Below are 24,919 nucleotides of genomic sequence, written 5' to 3' on the forward strand. Positions count from 1 at the left end.
GGGTCCAGAGTGGGCTAAAGGTTCTTTTTCCACTCCATTTTCTGGATGATTTAAGCACTATTTGGAGTAGGAGACTCAATTTTCTGGATTGCCCAGACAAACCATGTGCAAATTAATATTGGGCACAGGGGAAGATTTCAATTCCAAGTCCCATCTTAACTCCTCAGACATTCACAGCCTGTTATTCCCATGCTTCTGAAATATTTGTTCTTCTGGAAAAGTTAAAAGAATTAAACTCTCTGACTTTAGGCCCTAGGGAACAATATTGTTTAGTTTTTCTATTGTTTGTTTCCAATACATAAGATTGTTGGAATTTCTAACAATCCAATAGCCTTTGTATATTAACTTTAACTAGAAAAAATTTGATTGGGTGCTCTTCTCCCTCCCACCACCTTTTTTTTTTTTTTTTTTGGATTGGGCTGTGCGCTTCTATATTGCATAAAAAGGCCAAGTAGTTTAAACACCAAAGCAACACATGGATGACAGTGCATAATGGGACCATCCCGTTCAATACACAGAGTATGGGGATGTCACATAAAACCAAGGATGCATACAAATTAAAGTCATGAAAGTGCAACAGCAGAACACACAGAAAGCAAAACCAAACCAGCTAATGCAGAACGTGCCTTTCATGTGAACATCTGCTGGTTACAAATAGGAGCTCCGCTTGAACTTCTATGGTGAAAACACAAAGATCACACCCAGCTACTGTTGCTTAAGGCGCTCAGTAGATTTTCCTCTCTTTAAGTGCCACCCCTATTCAAAATATTCTGTATGCAAGTGCCTCTTTTCTGCATGCACAACTCAGGTTCATCTGTTTGAAAATTTAACTTTCAGTGTGAGTTTGGCAAATGGAGCTGTGCTCTTTCCCTAGAACATTTAACATTAAAATGAACCATGAAAAAAAGCTTTCATAAAAAAAACACCACCACCACCACCACCTTTCTAAAAGGTGGAAGGGGCATATTACTCAGAGTTTGTTCTGATACAATTCCTATAGGCACTGCATATGGCAGTAGGCATGTGCAATTTGGAACTTACTTCTAAAGCATCCCCTTAGAAGAAGATCCCACAGAAGATTTCCTAAATGCCCATTTGTATACTGGGCGTTTTAGTGTGTACAGAACAGAAATGATCATTCTGATAAGGTAATGCTCCCCATCCACTCCCACCCCCACACTCTGAAACACTGCCAGGGTATCAGCCCCACATCTTCCTTTATTTGCTGGGACTCCATAGGCCTAGAACTCTAGTAATTCAGTTGTGGCTTAAGAGCTTTTTCAAGACAGCCTTTTCAATTCAAAAGTGCCCAAATTGCTTAATTTGAGAGCTCTGTGATTCAAGCCTTTCAACCATGAAAATATTTCAAGAAATTACAGGAGTTTACTTCAATATGTGGTTACTGTAACTGGGTATAGACAAATCTGTACTGTACATTCTCTCTCTCTCTCATGCGCAAACACACAAAATGTGTGAAAAAATATCTGATTACTTCCATCACCTGACTGAATTTCAGAGTCCCCATTCAAAAATTCAGGTATCCCCAATGGATTACATATTGCTGTACTTCAGGTTAATCCCCTGAGCATTTGCAGACTTTGCACTGTGGCAGTGATGTTTATTGATAGGACGTATAATGTACAGTATGACCATAGAGACATACAGATATAGTTATAGCTATAGCTATGATGCACTGTCTGGCCTTTAGGGTACTGGGGTGGGGTGCGGGGTGGGGAGAATATAACCACACCACCTAAGACACTTGCTTTTTCAGTCTCTTCCCCAATTTCCTGTTCATGAGGTGCAGTCTCTCCCCTTCCCCATTCTGTTAGGTGACAACTTTCACTCTGTGCAGTTTCCCCAACACTGGCTTCTCTAGTGGTCTGAAGTGGCCTAGCAGAAAATGGATGTGAACTAAAATCTGTTCTCTAAAGCACCATGCTGACAATGCAGAGCTTTGGGTTTTAGTAAATTCCCTTTTACTACCAACATGTGGAGCAGAGTTTGCAGGGTCAGAAAGGCAACCTAGGTCAGCAAGTCCTGGAAAGCAAGCCTCCCAATGCCTGGGACATCTCAGAGATGGAAGTTTGAATGCTATACACACAAAACTTATCTGTTTTTCCTTATTACAAAATGGCTGGAACTACAGCATATGTCCTAAAAGTTTTCCCACAATTGCCTAGGAAGACAATGGACTTACACAGTCAAACCTTCAAAATACAAGATTGTAAAGGTATAAGAGAGAGATACCATTCCTCTGGGATCAGAGGCCTGGAGCTGTCTGATCAGCGCTGCATGCTTCACCTGCAAATGTGCTGGAACTTAATTAGCTCACCCTGAGGGTCTGGAGTGGTGCTTCTAATGGACCGCAACTGGAGCTACTGCGGAGAGGAACTGCTCCAGAAAAAAACAAATTGACAGGAAGGGAGATTGTTTGGAGCCCTTTATTGCTGAGGCTGTGAGGTAAAAGCCAGGGAATCATGGTATTGGAATTACTGGTGCGAGAGAGAGAGAGACTTGGAGAACTACTTTGCTCGCATAGACTTTGAGGGAAGAATCTGCAAAGGTTTTGACTATATTTTGTTAAGAAGAAATAATGCAACTACGCCCTGCTGAAAATAGCATCCCCAGATTCCTTGAAAAAACCCAGACAGAATTAACCCTCAGGGAGTGAACTGATATTGCAAGAACAAAGGTTGGTCCAGTAAGTGGAAGACAGTATAAGATAGGCCTAATCCCTTTACAGTGACCAACAGAGAACACTGTCCAATATTTAAACACAATTTGGGGACATCTTCAGAGACTGTGATATAGAGGCCTGTTTGGATTCAGGGATTCTATACAGAGGTATATGGTCTTAAGTATTAGAACAAGGAATTTTTGAGTTTGAATTCTGAGTGACATATACTTGCTTTGTGGTCTCAGGCAAGTTGATCATACTGTGCACCTCAGCTTCTTTAGCTATAAAATATCATATATTAATACTCACTAGACCTCCCTAAAAAGATCCTACGTGATTTAATTAATTAGCTAATATGGAAAGTACTTTGAAGTTGAAAAGTGCTATTTCTGGAAATTGCTTAGAATCATCCCCACAATCCCAGTAATTTATCATTCTTGACAGTATTTCAGTTTTTTTGTCCACAAAAGCGAAGAAGCACTGTTTATATATTTTACATTTAGATTGTATGCTTCTGAGGGCAAGGGCTTGTCATTTTGATTCTTTGCCAAAAGCCATACACACCTACATTACAGCATTAATAATGAAGTCAGACACTATATTGCATGTTTTCATTATAATGGCCTGATGATAAACTCAAACTCCTAAAAACACAAAGATCATTTTTGGTTTATAATAGAAACTGAATTGGAGTTTCAACCGCAGGTCAAAAATACAATAGGGTTCAGAGTAACAGCCGTGTTAGTCTGTATTCGCAAAAAGAAAAGGAGTACTTGTGGCACCTTAGAGACTAACCAATTTATTTGAGCATAAGCTTTCGTGAGCTACAGCTCACTTCATCGGATGCATACTGTGGAAACTTCTGCAGTTTCCACAGTATGCATCCGATGAAGTGAGCTGTAGCTCACAAAAGCTTATGCTCAAATAAATTGGTTAGTCTCTAAGGTGCCACAAGTACTCCTTTTCTTTTTAAAAATACAACACTAACTAAGATACCATCATGCAAGATGGGAAGGGGTAAGGGGAACAAACATTTATTATACAATTAAGTAACAAAATAATCATCTGTGGGTTAGATGGACATTTTTGCTGTCTAAACTGAGGTAAAACATTTGGGGTGATCTCTCACAAAAAAAATTGTTCAAATTAGCTCTTAAGTGCATCTGAACAATAAATATAATAAACTAATTTGATCCAATAAGGAATTGGGCAAGGCCACGAAGAAAACAGGTAGTGTATATTACTCTCTTCTTCCTTGCATTAATCCCATCAGCTGCAGGGTCTGCTCTATGGATCCTCTCCCTCCAAAGTGCTCTCTGTTCAATGCCATATCCTCTGTAGCATACATTCTCTATTACATACAAAAATGCTACATTCAATGGAAGTTATTTAGATTGCAAAAATCAAGCACTTGAAAGTCAGAAAATACCAGATTTATAGTTGCCCATGCAATTTTACTTCTACTCCCTTGTGCTCTGACTGAGACAGCTGTCCTTAATAGTATGCGATTATAATTAAAGATATGGTATTATAGTGCATATGCACAAGGGGACTGAATTAAGGTTGCATGGGTAAACATAAGTATACATGTTTTTAACTGTCCTATATAATAGACGAATCACCATAAATAGATAAACTAACTCACTGAAAATCAGCTTTATCACTGGGATATATCATATTAGAACAGCAATTAGAGTGAAAGGAGTACAATGTAAGAGCAGTGGTCGGAGCTCTGTAGTTAAGGCTGAGTTGGAGGTTCTGCACTTAAAACAGGGATTCATTGTCAGTGTTGTACGGGAAGAATATACCACATCCTCCCCTAAAACACAGCCCTTTGAGTATTGAATTAATTTTCTGAGACTTTACAAATAAACCTTAATTTATACATAAAATTAATTACCAGGTTATGTAAGAAATTCAGCACTCAGAGACCCTTTTTGTCCTAACAGACAATGCCTGAGTTTTGAACAAATTTACACCAAAGTCGGAAGATAGATGAATCTTGAGTATAAATGGTGTAATGGGTCATTATTGAAGACATGTTTAGGATTATTTGTAATTTATCCCCATTATAATTCACAACTGAAAGTTTCACTTTCAGCAGAAGCTGCAGAACAATATTTTTCAGACAAACTCATGAACTACCCTCTTTCAAAATCTATTACTTACAATGGGACTGAGGCCACAGGTTGCCCCCTATTAATATGGTCACTATCTCTATTCTCCTCAGAGTGCTCGTCTCTACCTCAGAACAGGGAGCCCACCATTTTACTGAAAGCAGATTGGCTTCAACTTCCCTTGCGAACAAGAAAAGGCATTGGCTATCAGTTCCACTGAAAACAATCAGAAATGATCGCCATTTGGACAGATAGCATTCTTCACTGGTTTCCGTGATGGAGATCTGGTGTTCATTTTCTGCTTACAAGGCAGTGACCTTGGGCTACATACAGTACAGGTTTTGTGCCTCTTACCAGTGCACTTTCAGGAAAATATTCTATGATCCTCATTAACTTGTATGTCTTCTTCTATATAAATTCAAATAGATTTCCATTCCTCGTAAAAGTCAACCAATTCTTGTGAATTAATTTAAATTAAGAGCCCAAGAAAGCAGTAGGATAAAATGGGGCATATATAATGACAAGCACCCAAAATGTGCAAGGTGCTGCATATTCACATAACAGACAGTATTTGCTGCAGCAGAGGTAATTTATTTTAACCCATATTAACATATGTAAGAGACTACTTAATATACTACTTACATGGATTACATGTGGAATTCATTATACATATACTTCAGTAAAACTCAGATTTCGCATCATCAAGCAGTTATTTCTGAAATAGTGTAAAACTTGTCACCTGTAACTTTTGGATGGCATGGAGAGAGGAATATTTACAGCCAACATAGTTCATGTGAGTTAGAGTTTAACCACAATTACTTATTTACAATGGAGGATTTTTAAAAGGATCACTGCAACTCATTCATCCTCTCTTTATCTGTATTCTTGGCCATTTTTTAAAACATTCAGGTGTGCCCCAAGGTGTAGGGAACAAAATCGTCATAAATATAAAGGGAAGGGTAACCACCTTTCTGTACACAGAACTATAAAATCCCTCCTGGCCAGAGGCAAAACCCTTTGACCTGTAAAGGGTTAAGTAGCTAGGATAACCTCCCTGGCACCTGACCAAAATGACCAATGAGGAGACAAGTTACTTTCCAAGCCGGAGGTGGGCGGGAACAAAGTGTCTGTCTGTGTGATGCTTTTGCCAGGAACAGATCAGGAATGCTCTTCAGAACCCCTGTAAAAAGTTACTAAACAATTTAGCTAGAAATGCATTAGATTTTCTTTTGTTTAATGGCTGGTAAAATAGCTGTGCTGAATGGAATGTATATTCCTGTTTTTCTGTCTTTTTTTAACTTAAGGTTTTGCCTAGAGGGATTCTCTATGTTTTCAATCGGATTACCCTGTAAGGTATTTACCATCCTGATTTTACAGAGGTGATTCTTTTACTTTTTCTTTAATTAAAATTCTTCTTTTAAGACCCTGATTGTTTTTTCATTGTTCTTAAGATCCAAGGGTTTGGGTCTGTATTCACCTATGCAAATTGGAGAGGATTTTTACCAAGCCTTCCTGAGGAAAGGGGGTGTAGGGCTTGGAGGGATATTTTGGGGGGGAAGATGTCTCCAAGTGGGCTCTTTCCCTGTTCTTTAACATGCTTGGTGGTGGCAGCATAGGGTTCAAGGACAAGGCAAAGTTTGTACCTTGGGGAAGTTTTTAACCTAAGCTGGTAAGAATAAGCTTAGGGGTCTTTCATGCAGGTCCCCACATCTGTACCCTAGAGTTCAGAGTGGGGAAGGAACCTAGACAAAAGTATTCCAAGCAGTAGTTCAAGACTGTTTTTGCATTATTTCTGACCTATAAAGCTGCTCCTCCTACTGTTGTGCATATATTATATTTAATACACTCCCCTAGGATATTATTTGGGAGGGAAAAATTTGTACTTATACAACAGGTTTGTCCACTGAATAAAAAAAATACAACAATTTTATACTTTAGGCTCTATTTTCTACGGATATATGTCCACTTTAAAGTCCATTTTCCACTAAACACATGGGGAACTAGGGGGGGATGAGGGACTGTGCACTGTTTCACTCCAAAGTCCTTACACAACATTTGTATCCAATTTGTAGAGCAGAAACATGCTCAAGTAAAAGCTGTGAGGAGCCTTCATTTACATTTGAGGTTTCCCCACCATGCCTCTCTTAAATTATTATATGTGATACAGGATCTACCCAAGACTTCAGTTTCAAGGAGCATTTGTTTAGTGCTCTTCTACACTAAGAACTCTCACCTTTGGGCCCTTAAATAGATTTTTCTCATCTTGCTATGTAAAAATTCAAGGTTACATATTACTCCTGAGTGGTAGGGAAACCCACAGGAGTGTAAAATCTTGGCAGAAAACTCAAGAATTTAAAACTTGCAGAGTTTCCACCAGATGTTCTCCCCAGAGAGGCACTTGGGGGTTACTATGGGGGAGAAGATGTGTGGCCTTTGATGGAAAATCATCCACAAAGACACGCAGGCTATCCCTGCAGATCCTTGGCCATTTCAAGGGATTTAGGCCATGAGGGGAGGTTTCCCACAGGAGCTAAGGTGCCACTAGCCTGCATCCAAACCTGCTATGGGTGGGACAAAGGTCAAAGGCAGTAATTGTTGATCCTACCAATGGTAACTCAATCTGCTGCTTAATCAGGTGAGTGCACCATGAACAGTGGCTGCTCCCCAGCTACCCCTACTGTCGTCCACGAGAAAAGCAATGAAGAGCTGACCACAGACAGTAAGAACAGGGGGCCCCTGTAGGGTTTATTTGATGATTTTCTGCCTCATCTTGTTCCCTTCAAAGTCTGCCTCTTGTCATGTTGTCGAGGAGCATGAAGTGGCTCAACAGATGAGAGAAGAAGTTAAGATTTTATAGGGCTTCTGAAGCATCAGTTTGAGCACACTGTACTGAGTTACTTCTCTTGTCTGGCTCTATGAAACCACTGTCTGCATACTGACTTCTTATGCAGGTCACTTCTTTATTTATTGGGAGATAATGCATCAGCATTCACAACGCGTCCCCCATAAATAACCAGTTGCAGCTTGTCTGTCCGAGGTCTGCAGAAATGGAGGACCCAACTAGCAGATCAAATTCGAGGATTACCATGAATCTTGGTCAAAAGGTCAAACAGGTTCCAGACAATGATTTTCTAGTCATAGGTCCAGCACTTAAGGTCGTCCAGCTGAATGTTGAAGGGTTGTCTGTTGTGGCGTGGCTTGACTGGACTGCATCCGCCAAATAAATATATTTATTTATTAATATTGTCCAAAGCAGTGAGTGCCAGTGTAATTCCATATTCCATTTAAATTCCATGTTAAGGTATGTCAAATCCTTATTCAGATGCCAGTTTGAACTTTTCAGGCTTTGGTTATTTATGATTATCATACAGACTTAATTTGTAGCAAAATAGCAAAGGAGGTTACGCTTGTGCAAGGTACAAGAGCTAAATCTTTAAAAGAAACTATGCTACTCTAATGGTTTAAAAAAAAAAAAAAAGTGAGCCAATTCAGTATAACTAGGATAAGACTGACAACTATTTTTGTTTTTGGTCTGAGTGTGACTACACCCCAGTGAGAAAAAGATAAGGACTGCTCAGCTAGCCTCAGTTTTTTCTATCATGCCGCTCTGCCAATCTGTGCTACTTCATTCCTCTGAGACACAACTCACTCCCACTATAAGATGTTTTTTAAAAAGTGAGAGTCATTCATAAATCAAAAATAAAACAACATTTTGTATACATACATACACCACACACACACACACGAACTACAAGAGGTAGTTCCACATGTACTGAACTGAACCAGACATCACACAATACTCGCTTCCCATGCCAATAAATAAAATCTAATATCTCACTCATACAGTTTACACCTAAATCCATCCTTGTTTTGCAACAGAACAGTTTAATAACAACATTCATGATTAAATGTGGGAGCACGGAAAGCGAACCAGAGACAACACTGTTAGTGTAAAATTAATCTGTTCTTGGACAGGGGGTACAATAATCAGCTGTAGCAGAGTTGACTCCTACTTTCAAAACAAAAATATACTGTCTAAAAACTTTTAAAACACTGAATTCCTTTTTCTTGAAGTACTACCTGCCACCTGCAGTGGTCACAGGTGAAATTATTAGAATCAAGTGCCCAACTAAGAGATTTAGCCCAATGGACGGGGAGAACAGACAAGAGAAACAGGAAGAGTTGAAGAAGGGGAAATGTGAACTTGAAGGGAAAAAGTGCAAAGAAAGAAGAAACAGTAAAGACACAAGGAGATAAACAGTGTTTACTACCCAACATAAAAGTGAAACATGGTAAAGTTGTGTATCCAAGGATAACTCAATCCTGGTGTTCAGATGCCAGATAAGCCACTTGAAATGCACAGGAGATTTTGGATTTCACCAGAATAATGTTGAAAAACATATGCAAAAATGTTTTAACAGTGTTTCACAATTTATAAGAATGGAAACAGTACTATAAACTTTGTGACCAAAAAAGGATTAAATACACACTTAGCTGAGCAAGAGTTCACTCTGCTCTTGAGAGGACTGCATGCTAGCATTACGGTCTTGTAACATCAGATGCCACATTACTGAAGGCAGTGATGCCACTGGAGTGGTGTTTGGACTTGTTTAGGTGTTAGGGATCAGAAACTGGCAGCTGGAACTCAAGACAGGTTTTTTAATTCATTGTATAAGGTTGTGTGTCTGTCTCAGAGGTCATGGATTCCGTGACTTTCCATGACCTCCGTGACTTCTGCAGCAGCTGTAGTTTGGGTGTGTGGGAGGGGGCTAGTGGCAAGGGGTTTGGGTGCGGGGCGGTGCTTACCTTAGGATGAAGGGGGGGGCTCCCCAGCTCCCACCGGCATGTCCCTGCAGCTCGTAGGTCAGTGGTTCTCAACTCTGGTCCACCGCTTGTTCAGGAAAAGCCCCTGGCACGCCGGGCCAGTTTGTTTACCTGCCGCGTCTGCAGGTTCGGCCGATTGCGGCTCTCACTGGCCTCAGTTCGCCGCTCCAGCTCCAGGCCAATGGGGGCTGCGGGAAGGGAGGCCAGCACATCCCTCGGCCCGCCTTCTGCAGCCCCCATTGGCCTGGAGCGGCAAACCGGGGCCAGTGGAAGCTGCGATAGGCTGAACCTGCGGATGCGGCAGGTAAACAAACCGGCCTGGCCCGCCAGGGGCTTTCCCTGAACTAGCGGTGGACCAGACTTGAGAATCACTGTCCTAGCTGGAGGGGCCAGGTGGCTCTGCACACTGCCTGCGCCCGCAGGTGCCGCCCTTGCAGTTCCCACTTGCTGCGGTTCCCAGCCAATAGGAGCTGCGGAACCAGTGTTTGTGGCGGGAGCAGCACATGGAGCCCCACTGACCACCCCTCCCCGTAGGAGCTGCAGGGACACGCGAAGCCAGGTAGGGAGCCTGCCAGCCCCGCCAGTCCTCCCCCCACTACCAGAAGGGGTCCTGGGCCACGCACCACCGCCTGCTCCCCCCCTTCCTAGCACCAGCGGGGGTCCCCGGCCACGTGCTGCCACCCCCCCCCCCCAGCACTTGCCGTGCCCATGGCCCCCCGCCCAAGTTTTAGTTAGGAGCGTATAGTAAAAGTCATGGACAGGTCACGGGCCATGAATTTTTGTTTACTGCCCATTACCAGTCCATGACTTCTACTAAAAATACATGTGACTAAAACTTAGCCTTAATTATGTCCTCTTTCATTATAAGGAAAAGGTCCAATGTTTATATAATCAGCACTAATACAACTGCTCACAAAACTATAAACAATCAAGTTTACAAGCTGTGATGCAGGGATATACTATAAAAATGTGAAGCTGAAATAAGGCCTGAAATGTACACAAATTAAATTGGGACTTGAAAACAAATTTGTGTAACTTGAAAGCAAGGCTGAACTTCTCCAAAGACCTGAATAGTCTTAACTTATTTTAATTTTGTTTGGTCTCTTTCACAATTTAGATGGGTTCATGAGGGTTGGCTGATTTGCAACTATAAATATATACCAGTAGGGGGAAGAAAAAATGAACATACCACAACAATTTTGGCAAAAGAAACCACTGTAGGGCCCTGACTTATAAAGAGTAATAACGAAGAAAAAATTCTCTTAAGATGCAGTTGAGGACAACATAATGGCACACACTCATTTATTTGGGGGGCGGAGGGAGGGCGCAGCGTGGGCAGAGGCATGCCCTTGTGTTTTGAAAGTACTGCATAGCAAAGAAACTGACACCTTCCAGTTCTTGGTCAATATCAAACATATTAAAGGATTAATTCTTATGTCAGCTGTTAAAGACTTTGAGTTCACAATATGGCTTAAAGCAAAAAGTTCTTGAAAGCAAGTTTACATCATCCTATTGTCTCAAGAGGCATCTTTATGAAAAGCTTTCCCTCCCCCTAGCCCCTGCCCTTTCTCGACCCAGATGTAATTTCCTTTCTTGTTTCCTTATTTTTTTTTAAATGAACAAAGAAATAACTAAATATCACATGCTCACTCTAGTGTTCTAACTACTTTGGCAGGTGTACTCTGTAGAGCAGATGGATAGCGCTAAGGGGAAGCATAAAGAAGGATTACTTACCCTGAAGGAGTCCCTGTTTTGCTTTTTGAACATACTGTAGTTCCCTCAACATAGGCAGTCCTGCCTCCTTCCTTCTTAAAGTAAAACCTCAATATAGCTTTAAATCCTTTATAAATTACAACAGAGGAGAAGTGATGGGTTCATAAATGGTTTTTTAAAAAGTAATTAAGAACATTCTTGTCTCCCCCAAATTATCTGTCTAGTCTTAACAAGAGCACATTTGGAGAATCTCAAAAGGATTAATTTATAATCCAGTACCTGAAGCTCCCCAATTATCCTGGCTCAAGTGATGTTTAATTAAAACACTACAGTGAAACATGTACAACAGACCACCATCCCAGCTTGAAACCTTCCCAAGCTACCCCCAAACATCTAAATATAATTCTGCTACCTTTTATTAAAGTTTCACTTTTATTAAATAACCAATTTTTGTTGGGTGCTTAAGGAATATTTCATGCAGAGGAGGGAGGGGGACAGAGAACACTATGCTTTTCCGGTATTAAATAACTGGCACAAAGGCTCTGATCCTATCACTAAAGAGAAATTTTTAATAAGTCTAAAGACCAACAATAAGTTAATACTAACACCAAACATATGGCACCTTCAAAACAGTAAATACTAACATCTCTGGGATCTGGTCACCATTGCTGAAATCCCTGTTTTCCGCATTGCTTTAACTTGCTTACAAGTTACAAAGCTTCAGTCTCATCAGATGATCTGAAAATATATACCTACTTATGACCAGTGAACAAGAAACTCAAGGGTTACAGCAAGAAATATACTATTTTAATGAGCCCAGAGTTTATTTTTTAATTTCCTTGATATAGCTTCACTCTGAAAAAGGCTGACATGTCATCAAGAAATATCCCAGACTTGGAGTTCTGGTACCCACAAGGTGGTGTTTCCTTGGAAATTTGCAACATCTTTGCTTTGTTGATAGTAATTTGCATGTCACCAAGACTGTTCAAGGCACTGATGTTGTAGAAGTACTTATGTTAGTAATGACAGGTTTCAGAGTAACAGCTGTGTTAGTCTGTATTCGCAAAAAGAAAAGGAGTACTTGTGGCACCTTAGAGACTAACCAATTTATTTGAGCATGAGCTTTCGTGAGCTACAGGTCACTTCATCGGATGCATACTGTGGAAACTGCAGAAGACATTATATACACACAGAGACCATGAAACAATACCTCCTCCCACCCCACTCTCCTGCTGGTAATAGCTTATCTAAAGTGATCATCAAGTTGGGCCATTTCCAGCACAAATCCAGGTTTTCTCACCCTCCGCCCCCCCCCCCAAACTCACTCTCCTGCTGGTACCAGGTGGGGTGGGAGGAGGTATTGTTTCATGGTCTCTGTGTGTATATAATGTCTTCTGCAGTTTCCACAGTATGCATCCGATGAAGTGACCTGTAGCTCACGAAAGCTCATGCTCAAATAAATTGGTTAGTCTCTAAGGTGCCACAAGTACTCCTTTTCTTTTTATGTTAGTAATCTCCACGCAAATGATACATTTTAGCCTACTCTGGTTGTATTCTCAGTAGTTCAGAGATTATGGCAGTCAAGATTTGCTCTGTGTAATATTACCCACCTTCACACTTTCAGGGGTACCAACCAATCTCGGATTCTTGGCATGGTGCACGTGCTTCAACTCATCAATCTTAGGATTTATTGCAACAATTACAATATTTTCCAACTGGAGATCTCCAAGTTTTCTACCATTTTCTTATGTTATTTCACAGAGTTAACTGCTAGTTTTTAAACTTCTGCTCAGTACAGGATTCATGGACAGTATCCAGCCTTTGGATCATCAACACCATCACGTGTCTCTAGAATTTTTTACTCCTGTGTATGAGTCCACAGGGATGTGGAATGAACCAAAGGTAAAGTTGAGCTAGAGGTGGAAAGTGAAGAAGAGCCATCACCTTTGGTACTGGACAGAGGGGCTTTGAGGAAGTCTTCCAAATCCAGTGAGTGATGACCCCAATCCATTTAAGGAGTCCAAAGCACATTAAAGTGTAATTGGTTACAGGAAAGCCTACTTGTAGATAAAAATCATTAATCTGCAGAGTAATGGGGCTCATAATAAAAGATTCACCTTGGGCGACAAAAAAAATACATCCACACAATCTCTTGTTACTACAAACCTGCACGGATGCAGGGTCCCAGCTATACAAGTTAAGTATGTAAAATTAATATATCTTTTCCCTTGAAAAAGTTATGATTTGCTGAATATTATTATCCTATTTGTATGCATATATCATGTTTGTATCTGAAGTTATGAATAGTGACTGGGGATCTGTATTTCAAATGGGCTTATTCTGGAAAACATCCACAGCCAGCCTTTCAGGTACAACAATGAAGAAGCTAAAGTTTTGAAACAAAGGGTTCCCACCATATGCTAAAGCTATATAAGGCAGGGAGTGACATCATCTGTAGTTCTTCACTCCCCACACAAGAAGACTCCTGGAAACAACTGAGAAACAAAGACTGAACTATGGGAAGTGCTGAACCCAGGCTAAAGGGATTTCTAGCCTGTGTACGGAAGACCTGGGGATTCCATGCTGTAAAGCAAGTGCAGCTTGCCCCTTAAGAATCTGCAGCCTGCTTACATCATCTCTCAGGGGAGAATTTGCTAGTTCATATTCTATCTTTCTAGTATCTTAGCCTTAGTTTGCGTTTTGTTTATTTACTAGGTAATCTGCTGCGATCTGTTTACTATCACTTATATTCTATCTTTTGTAGTTAATAAACTTATTTTATGTTTTAATCCACACCAGTGAGCTTTGACTGCAGTGCTTGGGGGAAATCTCTGCTTGGTTACCACAAGTGTGCATTGTTCTCTTCACATTGAGGGAGAGGCTGAATGGGTATTAAACCCATATACTGGCCAGATTTCACCAGGGCAGGACGATACTGCTCCAGAGTCCTAGGCTGGGAAGCTGGTGGTTAGAGAGCCTGCGTGTAACTGCAGTTGGGTGTGTCCCTACCTGTATGAATGCTGGTGAAAGTGCAGGCTGGGGGCTTTGCAGCTTGTCACAGCAGCATAGTGTAAGAGGAAGCCCAGTCTGGTGGATCAGAGGGCTCAGTGGTACCCCAGTTCCAGGTGGCACTCCGGGGGGGGGGAACCCGTCACATTAAGATAATAGTAATACATATCTTATCAAATGCCACGTTGTAAACATTCACACCCCAGGACGACAGAGAGCTTTGAGTGTGGCACAGCTCATTTGTGACTCTGTAAATCCCCAGCCTTCCAAGAGTGCTACATGATACACGGGATGTTCTCTCAGATCTCAGGACAACAGGAGGTCACAGAGGTCATATATCTTGTCCTTTATTTCTGTTGCTAAATTCTGCCCCCCCCAGATGAAACATCAGAGGCTCCAGGAATGTAAATTCACTTTTCTAAATGCTTATAAGACTCGTGTAGGTGTTTCTGTGGGAGAGCCTGATTGGTCCCTGAGCAAGAGTTTTAGAACAGAGGCCTACCAAAGCATATTATATGTAAGCAAGTCACCTAACCAAGTACTTAAACATTACAACGGAAAGGACCTCATGGAAATTTTCCAAGTGCATTTAAGGGTATTAAATATACTCTACACATATTGTACTTTAGGGGTATTCATTAACACTTACCACCCTTTTCTGTGAGCCACAACAATTCATTTTAATTGTTGAGCTGAGGAGGAAGAACCAAATATGAAGGCTGCTTCCTACCTGGTTTTATATCTACTATCAGAAACTGACATGGAATTAAACCCAGAGAGTTTTATAGTTACTAATCACAACCTATGTAAACTAAACCAAGATAGATCATCATGCAAACGGATCAATTTAGAGAGGGGTTAAAATATATACTTAATCTACCTAAGGTATTTCTAGTGTACTCAGAACTGTAGTGATCCTAGCATTAAAAACAGTTATTTAGCTAGACACCATCCTACTTGAGTCTGCTTCTCACCTCTTCCAGGTTCTAGGTAACTGTACTCGCTTTCCCCCCACATCCTTACATGTCGGTGGTCAGACAAGGACTTGCCAGAGTAACAGCAACATAAGGAATTGTTTTTTCACCATATATTTCAAAGAAAATACTTTTTGCTATTACAATTCATACAGCAGCTCACACTAGGCAAATGATGACATACACATACACACCCTACCTAACATTTGTACTGTAGAATGACCTGCCCAGAATTACTCAACCGCACCCTCTAGTTGCCAAGGAAAGTAAACTAAGACAGTAAACTTTACCTTGACTCATTTACAGACAGATACTTTCATGTTTTTCCATTTATACCTGCAAGCCACAGTATGAAGCAGTTACGAAATATCCAAATTCATTTGTCCTACTAAGACTTCTAACAACAATACCGTCATAGAGCTATAATATAGGCAAATCAAGTTTAACACATTAACAAAGCAGGGCAGAAATTAAATGTTACTTAAAAAAAAAAAGTCACAAATCAGAAAATACAACCATGCAACAATCATGCTGTATTAACATCAGATTATCACCTTGTTTCTCTTTTTTGTATTTTATAACATATAAAAATGCTATTTTTAAAGTTAAGGTACTCAGATATTCCAGTAATGGGGAATGCAAGTACTTAAGTCTATACCAGGGATTCTCAGGACAAAACTTTTGGTGGCCTCAGAGTGTGGCCACCAACTCTGGCTGGTGGCCACTCTCACACTTTTTCCTAAAATACTTAATTAGCTTTAGGAAAAACAAATATAAGCATGTACACGTCCAAATCATTGTAATTTATTTGTTGCTAGCTACTAAGTCTGTTGTGAAAAGCGATATTACCAAACATAAAAGTATCACTTTTCACAGCAGACTTACTCAACCCTGGCAAGCCTGGGGACAAATTAAGCCCTGGATATTGGGGAGGGGGGGAGTGGAGGGGGCCAGCGGGGAGGGGGCCTCGGGGGAGGCAATATGGGGCTGGAGCCTGAAGCTCCGCTGCCAGAGCCCGAAGCCCTGTGGCCGAGGCCTGGGGACGGAGCCTGAAGCCATGTGAACGTAACCTGCTGCCCCACCACCCCAGGGCTGAAGCCCAAAGCCTGAGCCTCATCGCTGCTAGGAAGGTGAGAAACTCACTGACTGCCTGCTCCTACAAGGTTGTGCCTCAAGTGTCTCCAGAGGGGTGCAGGGCCCAACCCCTGCTGGCAGCCCCAGCAACCAACATCAAGGAGCAACAGGGAGAGGGAGGGACTGCTACTCCCCCCCCCACACACACACACACACATCACAGCCCAGGAGTCTGTGGCCACAAGAAAAGCATGCAGCCACGGTGGCCGCATTTGAGAAATGCTAGTCTATACAAGGCTCCAACCGCAATATTAACTTAGTGTGCCTGTATGCACTTTAATGACAAAAAACAGTAATATATTATGCTATAGATCTGACTAGAAAAAAAAAGAACAGGAATACAATATGCATACTGTACAACCTAGTTAATGTGGATCACCACCCTAAAAAAGTGACGTTGTAAAAGAGTCATTGTGGGGTCCCATATATCACTCTGATATCAATATCAAATTTGCTCAGACTGGGAAAATTTCACTTACTAACCTCTGCGTCCCCTCTCACCCCCCACCTTCCAGTTCCACCAACAGTCCCTGGATTCTGACAGTCCAGCTGGATTCTTTCCATCTCCCCCCATAAGAAAGGTTTCTACACCTCAAATTACGTCCTTGGTGGCACCTGTGAAACTCCACTGACTTCATTTTATGCCTTCAATGACACCTTTGAAAACCTACATAAGGCTAATAATAAATAGGCTATTCAAATATTCAGGCTCCACAGACACTGCATGTGATTTATCTCCCTTGAAGGAAACAACTGAAGAGATTGTCAGTAACCCTTTACAATCAAAGAAATAAAAATCCCAATCTAAATAATAATGTGATGTGTCTAAAAATTTATTTATTATAACAAGAGGTGTAACACCTCTACTGGTTACTTCGGGTTGGTAGACAAAAAAGGGCAAGTCAAGAACAACAGATACATATTTAAAGAGGTAACAAAGCATAAATGTTACCATAGCATCAACTGACTAAAAATGACAGGCGAAAGTATAAAAGCGAAAACCTGGTGAAATGGAAAAGTAAGTTGCTGTGTTGTTGGAAAAATACATGGGTGAACTGAACTGGGATTTCAGAGGCATGCACCTCTTAGCATAAACTAATCCTTATTTGATGGCAAGGAACAAATCAACCTCTAAACATGCATCTGGTAGTAGCAAGCCTATTCCAACATTCAAGTGAAAAAAGATCTATTTAACAAAGAACGAACAACATTGATGCTTTTTAGGATTAGATTTCTTGCCCAAGACACTCTACAAAGAATCTGGCACAACTGTTCAAGTCCTTCAGGGAGAGCTCTCTTTTTTAATTACAACTGACCTGTTTGAAATACACTAAAAATTAAGGCACATTATCTACATATTATTTATTTTCCTCAGTAAATCCAACTCAAACTCATTTAACAGCAATATGCACTCAGCTGTGTTAGCCACTCAAATCTTCAGTTGACAGGAGAGTATGGGATCTTCTTACCTGCAAATTTGTTTTTTGAGCTATTAGGGCCACTAATTCCAAATACAAAACTCATCTGAGAGTTTATTCCCTCTTCATCAGTGTGGTGGCAGATAAATTGAATATCTGGCCTGGAAGCCCAATGCACCAAGGGTGACCCTTCGATATTTGGTAGTGGTGACTGACAATTGGAATATAAAGCATTTTAAGTTTTTGGTCAGCTTGATAGATTTGTGATCCTCTTTGAAAGTCTACTATTAACTGATTCCCATCTTGAAAGTAATGAGAATTAACGGATGAAATCTCAAAGAAAGGCCCGATCAAGTAGCTTGTATTGACAGTAGGTGTTTGACCATGTTAGATGTCCCATCCCTCTATGAATGCCTATTTTAATGAGAGTATTAACAGAAAAAGCATTTTGGGGATTTTGGCTTGGCAAATCAGAAGGCCTTACATTTATTCTTTTAAAAAAAGACTTTTGAGGATTATTTTTGTTTTTTAAACAAATGTATTCTATCAATAGTTAAAACTCAGAAACTTGAAACTCCAGTTCAGTTTTTATTTCATGAAATTATTTTAGTGTACTGCACTCACATACATTGGTTATTTCACGGTTTCTGATAGGTGCAGGAGTGAGGAAAACATATTTGTAAAAATGTGAATGTGCATACACAAGCAAACTGGAAGCCTATTTTTAGATGTGCATAAGCCCTTTGTCTGGTCAAAACACAGTTTTGTATCAATTTAACTGTTTGGAGTAGGGGCTTGGTTTGCATGGTTTTGTATCCCTGCCCATCCTGGCTAATAGCCACTGATGGACTTATCCTCCATGAACTTATCTAGTTCTTTTTTGAACCCTGCTATAGTCTTGACCTTCACAACATCTTTTGGCAAAGAGTTCCCCGGTTGACTGTGTTGTGTGAAGAAATAGTTCCTTTTGTTTGTTTTAAACCTGCTACCTATTAATTTTATTTTGTGACCCCTCGTTCTTGTGTTATGAGCACGAGTAAATAACACTTCCTTATTTCCTTTCTCCACACCTGTCATGATTTCATAGACCGCTATCATATCCCCCCTTAATTGTCTTTTTTCCAAACCGAAAAGTCCCAGTCTTATTAACCTCTCCTCATACGGAAGCCATTCCATACCCTTAATCTTTTTTGTTGCCCTTTTCTGTACCTTTTCCAATTCCGATATCTTTTTTGAGATGGGCGACCAGATCTGCACGCAGTATTCAAGATGTGGGCGTACCATGCATTTATATAGAGGCAATATATTTTCCTGTCTTATCTATCCCTTTCCTAATTATCCAATGTTCTTTTAGCTTTTTTTGACTGCCTCTGCACATTGAGTGGATGTTTTCAGAGAACTATCCACAATGACTCCAAGATCTCTTTCTTGAAGGATAACAGCTAATTTAGACCCCATCATTTTGTGTGTGTAGTTGGGATTATGTTTTCCAATGTGCATTACTTTGCATTTATCAACACTGAATTTCATCTGACATTCTGTTGCTCAGTCACCCAGTTTTGTGAGGTCCCTTTGTAACTCTTCACAGTCTGCTTTGGACTTAACTATCTCGAGTAGTTCTGCATCATCTGCAAATTTTGCCACCTTGCTGTTTACCCCTTTTTCCAGATCATTTATGAATAATATTGGTCCAGTGCAGACCCTTGGGGGACATCACTCTTTACCTCTCTCCATTCTGAAAACTGACCATTTATTCCTACCCTTCGAATCCTATCTTTTAACCAGTTACCGATCCATAAGAGGACCTTTCCTCCTATCCCAGTACTGCTTGCTTTGCTTAAGAGCCTTTGGTGAGGGAACTTGTCAAATGCATTCTGAAAATCTAAGTATACTATATCCACTGGATCACCCTTGTCCACAAGCTTGTTGACCCCCTCAAAGAATTCTAACAGATTGTGTGACTTCTTTAGCAAAATAGTTAAGACACTGCAAGCCCCTAGTATGGATGCACTTATATATCGGTACAAATGTGAATTATAGCTTATTCCCTTAAGGGAAGGTGCATACCAAGTATAAAGCACTTTTAAACTGGTGTAACTGCATCTATACTGGGGGATGAGGGGTGTTATACCACTTTACGTATACTGATATAGTTAAAGCAATGCAATTTGTATGTGTAGACAAGCCATTGGGAACATCCTTCCCTCACTACTAGGAAAGTGACATCAAAAGAAGGCACATGGATTTCCCCTCTCTATTTCGCTGCTGTGAGGCGAGAAGGGGATGAGATTTGTACCCCCAATCCTTTGCTGGGCGGGGAAGAAGGGAAAATGGGTTGTGACTTCAGAGATAAGTCAGGCTGGCTTCAGTTTGCTTGAATGCTTCAGTCCTATTGATTGAAGTGAACACAGGCCCACAGACAGGCATTTTCAAGATCACCACAGCACTAATTCACTTAAATCCAAAACACACCAAGACTTTATTGCATATTTACAAGTGGTTGGCTTTCAAATGCCATTATGCTGAACAGAACTAGGGGAGAAAATCTTCCTAGTACAGACATCAGAAATTAGACTATGTAACAAAGAATGTGGTTATACCTGATAACCAGCTGGGTGTATTTCTTCACTGCTCAAATAGCACATAGCCAATATGGAAAGACATGAGAGGTGTTCAAATTTTATAAAACATTCTGAAAATATACAACTTCTTAATAAAACCCTGCAGCAGATGCCTAAGTGGCTTCTTTGTTTTTATAAGTGAGGGCAATTAAGAAAGAGTGGGTCATTTAAAAAAGTTTGAACTATAGAATTTCAAAATGAAAGGGAACTCAAAAGTTGAGATTTTTGGCTACAAATAGATTTTTAATTTTATCTCAGTCATTGTACATCTTAGATACAGGTAGTCAGTCAGCATCTGGAATTTGCAGGTCACTATTCCCGCATCACTGCTAACTATAGCTGAGAGGAATAAGCTGTAGCCTTATTTTCATTTTATTTTTTAAAGTATTTGAAGCCAAGGTTTTGCACCAGCAATGGTGGACAGAAAGCACATGAGGGGAGTGCTAAGACAGTTTAGTGGCAACGCTTAAGCCATGGATTGGCAAGCAACTTGATCTCCTTACACTTGCGCTCCTGAAATTGGGACATGGTCTGAGAATGACCAAGCACACAGCAGAGAGATACAGCTGACTTTGTTGGAACCCCATACATCAGCCTCAAACCCTTGGTACATTTGACCTCACCATTCTCATCTGGCACAGATGTCCCAGACAAGAACAGGATCTTTTCCACATAAAATGGATGATAGGAAGAAATCACTAATTTCTCTAAACTAAAGTTGAAAATTGTTTTAATAAAGATAAATTAAAAATGGCTGGATAAAGAACAAAACAGAAGGTTTGAAAAGAGAAAGTTGATGATTTGGAACAAAATCAGCTTGTGTAACGAAGCACAGGAACAGGAAAACTGAGCTAACACAGCAAAAAACCTAGAAGTTCTGGTAATCCTGCAAAATAGCCCTAGTGGGCTTCATTAGGGAAGTTTTTGCAGTAAGTTTAGAAACTTAGATGAGGCAAAAGGTCCTGTGTACTATGAAAACTGTTTTAGAATTTGCATGGGAGTTCAGGTGGGGAAGGGAGAGCACATGGGCATCTTGACTAATGCTGCAAGTTTGTCACGGAGGTTGCAAAAATTACAGATTCTGCGACTTTCCTCAACCTCTGTGAAATTCCGCAGCTGCAGCGGCCAGTGTGGCTGACCCCAGGGCTGCCTGAGCAACTAGTCCTGGGGCCAGCTACTCAGGCAGCCGCACTGACCACTGCTGGAGCCACCCCAGGGCCAGCCACACTAGCCGCTGCTGGAGCCACCCCCCAGCCAGCCCGGGGGGCACCTGCACCGGCCGCTGCTCATCAGCCCCAGGCAGCTGGCCCTGGGGGCCCCCAGAGCAGCAGCTGATGGGGCTGGCCCCGAGGGGCCCCCCAGTGCAACGGCACCCCGGGGCAACTCAGATTTAGTCATGGGCATTTTTAGTAAAAGTTATGGATGGGTCACAGGCTGGGAATTTCTCTTTATTGCCCATGACTTTTACTAAAAATACCTATGACTAAATATGAGTTGCCCCGGGGTGCCGTTGCACTGGGGGGCCCCCCGGGGCCAGCCCCATCGGCTGCTGTATTGGAGTACTATGACCACAGTACTCCAATACAGTGGGGGAAAAGGCAGATTTTTAAGGAGTGGCTGGGGCAGGGCCTTGTATAACAGGAAAAATAAAGTTCATTCTTTCATTTTCTTTGGCCCCAGGTTGAAGGGCAAAGTCAGGAACCAGATAATACAGAGCTCCGCAAAGAAGAAACTGATGCAGCCATCTTATGCCCAGGGAAGTTAAATTGAGAAGGGACACCTCATATCAATTTTGGGAGATTAAATAAGGCTCTTGGACAAGGTGCAAGGAAGAAAGCCAGAACAGGATTAATCCTCTGTTCTTTTTACATCAAAGACATAATGATTATGGGACAACCACACTTAATTTCAACTTCTGTTATTTCTTCTTCTTTCCCTATTTTGATGTCTGCAGATAACAGGTTTCCCAGTCACCATTTTCCCTTGGGAGACTTTAGAAGGGTTAAAATTGCTTTGCCAAATAACTGAAATAAAACACGGATGGAAACAGGGAGAGGTGTCAGTCTCTCTCAGCTAAGAGGAGCTAGTAACACAGTGGAGTTATCCTCTCTTTAGCCCCCCCGAAACCAAGGGCACTTTCCTTTAATAGTGCAAATGAAATGGAGTGTGGGCAGTAACTAACAAGTTTTGTTTACTAAATTTTGGGGGCAGTCATTTTAGACGACCCTCTGTAATACCGAATGAACATTCTCTCCATATTTAACTAGATGCTTATCACAAAAGGTATTTTAAAAACCCTTCTTATTATCTTACTTTTCCCCAATCAAAAGTTTGCTTCCTTGGAAACAGAAGCATAGGCAGAAACTAGCAGTTGAGTTAATTTCACATGTGAACGTCTGGTTCTCCTGTTTCCAAGAAAATGGATAGGGATTGGCAGAGTAAGGGGTTTAAAATGCTATCTGGTCGCAGGGCTTCACTCTGGCCTCTCTTTTCCTCATCTGACATCCCCCTCCACCCACCTACCCCATTTACACCAAAATTAGACTTGAATGATCACCTGTAGCAGCAGCTGCTGCAATATTTTACACAGCTATAAGCACCATTTTTAAAAATAAAGCCAGAGATTTGAAGGAATTTTTGACTCTCGTCTACAATATTTCAAATTGGAGCATGAAGTATGAAGGGAAATGTCTCAGACAGACGCTCTGGGTCCGCCCCCAATTCTGGAGTGGGGTCATGGGTTTGGGACAGAATATTGGCTAACTTGTTCCATTTGATGTGGCTATGCTCAATACTAGCCCAACTGAAAGCTTTGCTCGTCAATCAGTTACTCAATAGGCAGTTGCCTGGTTCTGTAATGAGAAAATATCTGCTGGCATCTCTGCGGAGGTGTGGGGAATAAAAAATGGCTATAGTGACTTCATAAACATCTTGTAATATAAGAAAAGGGAGGTCAACATTTGTGCCATTCAAACTTGACATATCTCTCATTTTCTAAGGTAACAATAGAAAAAATGGTATTAAGGATACATCTAAACATCTTACTCAATCACAGACAAGCCCTGAATGAGGGAAGCAGAAACTTTTCTGACATATTAGACTCCCCCCAACCATTCCTTCCAATATGGTCTTGTGACTATGAAGACATCAAATCCATATTGTCCTTACAAAAAAGGAAAAGGATCCAATTTCTGTAGGCTGTACTGTCTTCTAGAAGTAAAGAACAGCCTGAAGCTTCTAATGAAATACATCAGAACACACTATAACAAAGACACTAGGAAAAAATGAAGATGCAAGGCTTTAGAAATATGTAGAAAACTGTCTCAAAAATATTCTACGTTGAACTGCAGTAGTTTGATTACCCTGTGGGGAGGAGAGCAGCCACATTCCACTCCCTTCTATTTTGTGACTATGTTTGTATATATAATTATGGGTATGGCCTCATGTGAGCCATTGACCTCAATGTTAAATCCCCTCTTGATCTCTGGGACATTTTACAGGGTAGGAGTACCTTCATTTATAATGGAAGCTACCTGCATAAAACTTTCAAGCATTGAGGAATAAGATCCCAAAATTGATACATTTCACAGGCTGATCTCAATACAAAAGTTAAAACTTGTTTGCCCCAGAACAGAAAAGTCTTATGAAAAGTCTGCAAGTTATTTCCACAAATAAACTGACATAATTTTGAGACAGAGTTTTCTTGTAATGTTCCCAAGAAACATTAATTATGAGGGAAGTTATACATACACAGCAGCAAAGACAAAAATACTCTTTCTGAAGAATGAAAATCTAATAGAACTCTCTGAAAACCTTCCCCTAACACCTATTAAACTCCCCAAACTACGTAGTTTTAGTTCACATTGTACGTCACACTGAAATAAAAACAAAAATAATTCCAAAGTCCTATACAAATATAAAGAAGAATAAACACACTTTTACTTGGGAGGTTTTCTTTGATACAAATCCTCTAATTATTTTCCCCACTGTGGTGCTGACACATGGCCACCTGAAGAGACATCTTGACATCAGCACAATTAGAGAATGCATGCTAGGAAGTAAAAGAAAGTCTCTCTCTCTCTCTTTCAGGGAAGAATTTTGCTTCATCAACATAGTTTAAATTGTTCCTAGGACATTTTCTGCTGTGTACTCTCAATTTCACTCAAGAAAAAATTGTTATAATTTACAATAAGCAAATCAATCTGAGGAAGGAGAAAGTAGCAATTTTCACAGTCAGTATCGCTTCTGGGTAATAATTTGCTATTTTCATGAAACCAGGATTTAAAGAAAGCTGAAATAAAAGGAATCAGGTACAATGCAAATAAAACCACAAAGTCACTTTGAACTTCTTCCCCAAAAAGAATATTATGAAAATTATGATCACTTGAAAATACGTTAATAAGAATAATTACTCAGGAGATGCATATAT

At 40.7% G+C, this 24,919-nt stretch overlaps 1 protein-coding gene across 6 annotated transcripts in view; it reads right to left on the reverse strand.

Moving 5' to 3' along the window:
- FOXN3 (forkhead box N3) overlaps positions 1–24,919 on the reverse strand; it is a 308,352-nt gene that overhangs the window by 73,437 nt on the left and 209,996 nt on the right. The gene's annotated exons all lie outside the window — the stretch shown is intronic.

Source organism: Natator depressus, chromosome 6, assembly GCF_965152275.1.
Source record: "Natator depressus isolate rNatDep1 chromosome 6, rNatDep2.hap1, whole genome shotgun sequence".
NCBI lineage: Eukaryota > Metazoa > Chordata > Testudines > Cheloniidae > Natator > Natator depressus.